At 46.2% G+C, this 6,375-nt stretch overlaps 1 pseudogene; it reads left to right on the forward strand.

Moving 5' to 3' along the window:
* Positions 1-995: 995 nt before the first annotated feature.
* LOC148131888 (uncharacterized) lies at positions 996-5,963 on the forward strand (annotated as a pseudogene).
* The last annotated feature ends 412 nt before the right edge of the window (positions 5,964-6,375 follow it).

Consider the following 6,375-nt stretch of genomic DNA (forward strand, 5'->3'; position numbering starts at 1 on the left):
ACTTAACAGGGTAAACTTAGAATCAAGGCATAAGTGCTTCAGCTTGATTCAGAACCTCAAATATCCTATGGGACATGACAAAATGCACAAATGGGGAGGCTGCACCCGTCTTTAGTGCAAAAAAGTCAGTATCTTCAATGCCGTTGTAGCTTCGACCACTACTCCAATGACCATAAGTCAAGGACTATTTGTAAGTCAGCCATTGATTGTTTGTTACTAGGGCACAATCATGACTGTTAGTCATTGAAGGGAGTAAGTTGTAAGTTGAGGACTACGCTAAGTGGATAAGAGAAGCTCCTTTTCCTGCCGATCTTTGTCTCCTCCCTCTATCCCCTTTCTCTGACTGCCTGGGGGTTGGACTAGAAGACCTGCAAGGTCCCTCACACACCTGTTATTCTGTTAAACGGCAACTCGCTCCTTCACTTTAATGCTCCGCATCCCCTTCTTGCTCCCGTCCCTGGGCCTCGTCCCCTCCCCCTCCCCCCTGGTTCACTGGCTGCCTGGGGCGAAGCAGCCCTGGACTCGCTGCCCAGCTGAGCCTCCCAAGCGGGACCGATTCCCCCTCCCCCCCCCGGGGCAGAAGGTTGGGGGCGGACAAGGGGATCCCCGCTCTCCGCCCTGTAGAAAATGGAAGGAGCTACACGCGTTTCCGGCTTGGGCTCTGCAAAATGCTTTTAGCTGGGGTCATTCCAGGGAGGGGGATCCACGTGCATTGGCCGGAAAGGAAGGAAGTGTTGCCTGCGGCGATCGCGGATCCTTTCCTGCCCGCATCTCTTGGAGAGTGATTCCAGTTGAGGAAGAAACCGCGTGTTTCCTATTGAGAGCCACGTAAAAAGCTCCCTCCTTCCTCCCTCCCTTTATTTCTATCTTCCCTCCATCCCTTCTTTCCTGGGAAATGCCGGGACAGGTGAGCCTTCAAGGCAGCTTCTTGGGGCACTGCTAAATCGCTGCTGCCGTCCCCACTTCCTCCTGGGGGAGATGACTCTTATTCTCCATTTCAATGCATGGAGTGTGGAAAGAGCTTCAATGCAAAAATTAGCTATCATACATAGCAGAATCCACACGGGGGAGAAACCCTTTCAATGCCTGCAGTGCGGAAAGAGCTTCAGTCAAAAAGGTCATCTTAAGTCACATGAGAGGATCCACACGGGAGAAAAACCATTTCAATGCATGGAGTGTGGAAAGAGCTTCTGTGCAAAAAGTAGCTATATCATACATAGCAGAATCCACACGGGGGAGAAACCCTTTCAATGCCTGCAATGTGGAAAGCGCTGTTCCCGTTCTGATAACTTTCATGTCCATAAACGGACCCACGCAGGGGAGAAACCGTACAAATGCCTGGAGTGTGGAAAGAGCTTCTGTACATCCAGCATCTTAACTTCCCATCAAAGTATGCACAGAGGAGGGAAACCAAACCAATGCACCGAGTGTGGGAAGTGCTTCAGTCAAAAAAGTTACCTTAATACCCATAAAAGAATCCACACAGGTGAAAAGCCCTATAAGTGCACCGAGTGTGACAAATGCTTCACCAATTTGGGGGGCCTCACTTGCCACAAAAGGCTCCATTCTGGGGAGAAACCATATGAATGCCACATGTGTGGAAAGAGATTCAGTGTAAAACAAAGCTGTATCGTGCATAGAAGAACCCACACTGGGGAGAAACCGTATGAATGCTTGGAGTGTGGAAAAACCTTTAGCAACACCTCTTCTCTAACCATACATAATAGGATGCATAAAGGGGAAAAACCTTATAAATGCCTGCACTGTGAAAAGAGCTTCAGTGATAAAGGTCATCTTAAGTCACACGAGAGGATCCACACGGGAGAAAAACCATTTCAATGCATGGAGTGTGGAAAGAGCTTCTATAGCTCTTCAAACCTGACTGCCCATCACAGAATCCACACAGGGGAGAAGCCCTTTCAATGCCTGCAGTATGGAAAGCACTTTTCCACTTCTGGTGGCCTTCATGTCCATGAACAGAGCCACACAGGGGAGAAACCGTACAAATGCTTGGAGTGTGGAAAGAGCTTCCGTAAATGCGATCATCTAACATCACACAGAAGAATCCACAGTGGAGAGAAACCGTATCAATGCACCAATTGTGGGAAGAGCTTCAGTAATCCATATAGTCTTACTGTCCATAAAAGGATCCACACAGGTGAAAAGCCTTATAAGTGCCCTGAATGTGACAAATGCTTCACTGATTTGCGGTCCGTTGCTCATCACAAAAGGCTCCACACTGGAGAGAAACCATACGAATGCCGCACGTGTGGAAACAGCTTCAGTGCAAAAAATAGCTATGCCATACATAGCAGGACCCACACTGGGGAGAAACCTTATCAGTGCCAGGAGTGTGGAAAATGCTTCAGTGATTCTGGAGCACTGAGGATCCATACAAGGATCCACACAGGGGAGAAACCCTTTAAGTGCATGGAGTGTGGCATGAGTTTCAGGACAAGTGGTTGCCTTGGTATCCACAAGAGGATCCACACTGGAGAGAAACCGTATACATGTCATGAGTGCGGAAAAACCTTTAGACATAATCGTTCACTCAGGTACCATAGAAGGCTTCACTCAGGGGAAAAACCCTATAAATGCCTGGAGTGTGGAAAATGTTATAATGATAGTGGCAGTCTTACCTACCACAATAGGATCCACACAGGAGAGAAACCGTTTAAATGCATCGAGTGTGGAGTTTCAAAGATGTTTGCAGTCTTACTGTCCATAACAGGACCCACACAGGTGAAAAGCCTTATAAGTGCACTGAATGTGACAAATGCTTCACCAATTCGGGGCCCCTCACTTGCCACAAAAGGGTCCACACTGGAGAGAAACCATACGAATGCCACACTTGTGGAAAGAGCTTCAGTGCAAAAAGTAGCTATATCGTACATAGCAGGACCCACACTGGGGAGAAACCATATCAGTTCCAGCAGTGTGGGAAACATTTCACTGATTCTAGAGCACTGAAGATCCATACAAGGATTCAAAGCTTCAGTGATAAAGGTCATCTTAAGTCACACGAGAGGATCCACACGGGAGAAAAACTATTTCAATGCATGGAGTGTGGAAAGAGCTTCAGTCAAAAAGGTCATCTTAAGTCACACGAGAGGATCCACACGGGAGAAAAACCATTTCAATGCATGGAGTGTAGAAAGAGCTTCCGTCGCTCTGAATCCCTTACTGCCCATCACAGAATCCACACAGGGGAGAAGCCCTTTCAATGCCTACAGTGTGGAAAGCGCTTTGCCAGTTCTGGTGGCTTTCATGCCCACAAACAGACCCACACAGGGGAGAAACCCTTTCAATGCCTGGAGTGCAGAAAGAGCTTCAGTCAAAAATGTCATCTAAAGTCACACGAGCGGATCCACACAGGAGAAAAAGTATTTCAATGCATGGAGTGTGGAAAGAGCTTCCATGCAAAAAGTAGCTATATCGTACATTGCAGAATCCACACGGGGGAGAAACCCTTTCAGTGCCTGCAATGTGGAAAGCGCTTTTACCGTTCTGATAAGTTTCGTGCCCACAAACGGACCCACACAGGGGAGAAACCGTACAAATGCCTGGAGTGTGGAAAGAGCTTCTGTACATCCAGCATCTTAACTTCCCATCAAAGTATGCACAGAGGAGGGAAACCAAATCAATGCAGCGAGTGTGGGAAGTGCTTCAGTCAAAAAAGTAACCTTAATACCCATAAAAGAATCCACACAGGTGAAAAGCCCTATAAGTGCACCGAGTGTGACAAATGCTTCAGCAATTTGTGGGGCCTCACTTGCCACAAAAGGCTCCATTCTGGGGAGAAACCATATGAATGCCACATGTGTGGAAAGAGATTCAGTGTAAAACAAAGCTGTATCGTACATAGTAGAACCCACACTGGGGAGAAACCCTATGAATGCTTGGAGTGTGGAAAAACCTTTAGCAACACCTCTTCTCTAACCATACATAATAGGATGCATAAAGGGGAAAAACCTTATAAATGCCTGCACTGTGAAAAGAGCTTCAGTGATAAAGGTCATCTTAAGTTACACGAGAGGATCCACACGGGAGAAAAACCATTTCTATGCCTGGAGTGTGGAATCCGCTTCAGTCAAAAAGGTCAACTTAAGTCACACGAGAGGATCCACACGGGAGAAAAACCATTTCAATGCATGGAGTGTGGAAAGAGCTTCCGTCGCTCTGTATCCCTTACTGACCATCACAGAATCCACACAGGGGAGAAGCCCTTTCAATGCCTACAGTGTGGAAAGAGCTTCAGTCAAAAAGGTCATCTTAAGTCACATGAGAGGATCCACACGGGAGAAAAACCATTTCAATGCATGGAGTGTGGGAAGAGCTTCCATGCAAAAAGTAGCTATATCGTACATAGCAGAATCCACACGGGGGAGAAACCCTTTCAGTGCCTGCAATGTGGAAAGCGCTTTTCCCGTTCTGATAAGTTTCGTGCCCACAAACGGACCCACACAGGGGAGAAACCGTAGAAATGCCTGGAGTGTGGAAAGAGCTTCTGTACATCCAGCATCTTAACTTCCCATCAAGTATGCACAGAGGAGGGAAACCAAATCAATGCACCAAGTGTGGGAAGTGCTTCAGTCAAAAAAGTAACCTTAATACCCATAAAAGAATCCACACAGATGAAAAGCCCTATAAGTGCACCATGTGTGACAAATGTTTCACCAATTCGTGGGGCCTCACTTGCCACAAAAGGCTCCATACTGGGGAGAAACCATATGAGTGCCGCATGTGTGGAAAGAGCATCAGTGCAAAAAAAAAAAAAAAGCTGTAATGTACACAGCAGAATCCACACTGGGAGAAACCCCATGAATGCTTTGAGTATGGAAAAAGTTTCAGCTTAAGCAGCAGTTTAAGCTTACATAATAGGATCCATACAGGGGAAGAGCCATATCATTGCAAGATGTGCAGAAAGAGCTTCACAGAAAAAGGCAATTTCAACTTACATAAGAGGATCCACACCGGAGAGAAGCCGTATAAATGTGCAGAGTGTGGAAAATTCTTCAGGATCTCCGATGCCCTTAACTTCCCATAAGAGGATTTACACAGGGGAGAAACCCTATAAATGCCTAGAGAGTGGAAAATGTTATAATGATAGGGGCAGTTTTACCTCCTAAAATAAAATCCACACAGTGGAGAAACCATTTGAATGCATCGAGTGTGGAAAAAGTTCAAAACCTCTCCTGCCTCTGCTTTTAAAAGGGAAAAAGTGAACAACCAGCGAGGACAAGATTGGGGGGGGGGGAATGTTTAAAATACTACACAGAAATCTCACCCCTTTTCTCCACTCAACATCCTTTCAACAAAATAATTCTCTCTCCAGTAAATCACACAAATTTCTCCATGGGACTTTTCTCATTTCCTTGGATACGCTACTTCTTCCTCTCCTTTTACTCTGGGATGGGGGTCAACCCACAAGACAATTACACCAACTTTTTACCATCATACTCACAAATTTGTACTGTAATCAGACTGCTTGCGTATTTACAATTCTTTTCTGGGAGCCAATGAGCTCCATTGTTTAAATAATTTTTTTTTACTATTATTAGAGGATCTCATCCCCCTGGTCCGGAAATGATTACACACAGACACATTCTCACACACAGCATTTCCAGACCTGGGGAGGTTTTGTCCCTTTAATTTTCCATGTTTTCTTCCTTTGTACAACTTGCAGTTCTCAGAGCAGCGAGATAACTCAAGGAGTGGTTCCAATCACAAATGCAATTGTGGGTCCGAACCACTCCCTACCTGCTTCCCACAGCTTTAAGTCCATTCCAAAAAGCCACTTTAATTCTCTGGCTGGCCAAACATGTCACAATTATTTTATTTTGAACTGCAGCCGCCCCAATTGGGACTATACACTGGTAAAGGATATTTTTCTTCAATTCAATCCTATTCAATTCTGTATGCAATTATACATTATTATACATACGCATCTAAGTTGAATTCATGCAATTCAGGCATATTCCCTTCAGAAAAAAAAATCGGGGCCGGCCAAAAGAGACCCCCCACCGCGCGCCAAGAAATCGCCCTCCTGACCGCCGCTCGCCCGGCCCTCGCCCCGACCGCCGCGCGCGCCCGCCACTCGCCCGGCCCTCGCACCGCTCGCCCCGACCGCCGCTCGCCCCGACCGCCGCGCACGCTCACCGCTTGCCCGGGCTCCGCTCGCACCGCCCGGGCGATTCCGAAAAAAATCGGAATTCCGATTTTAATCAGAAAAATATCATGCCTGGCAATTATTATACATTATTATACATACACATCTAAGAAGTTTTATTGGAAATCACATCATAAAAAGAACAATAAACATTTTTTCTTCTCTTAGTTCTTTCTACCACACATAACAGCATAAATTAACCAGAT

Source organism: Notechis scutatus, chromosome 2 (assembly GCF_049901735.1).
Source record: "Notechis scutatus isolate UNSWTSFEM ecotype Mainland chromosome 2, rNotScu1.2, whole genome shotgun sequence".
NCBI classification, from domain to species: domain Eukaryota; kingdom Metazoa; phylum Chordata; class Lepidosauria; order Squamata; family Elapidae; genus Notechis; species Notechis scutatus.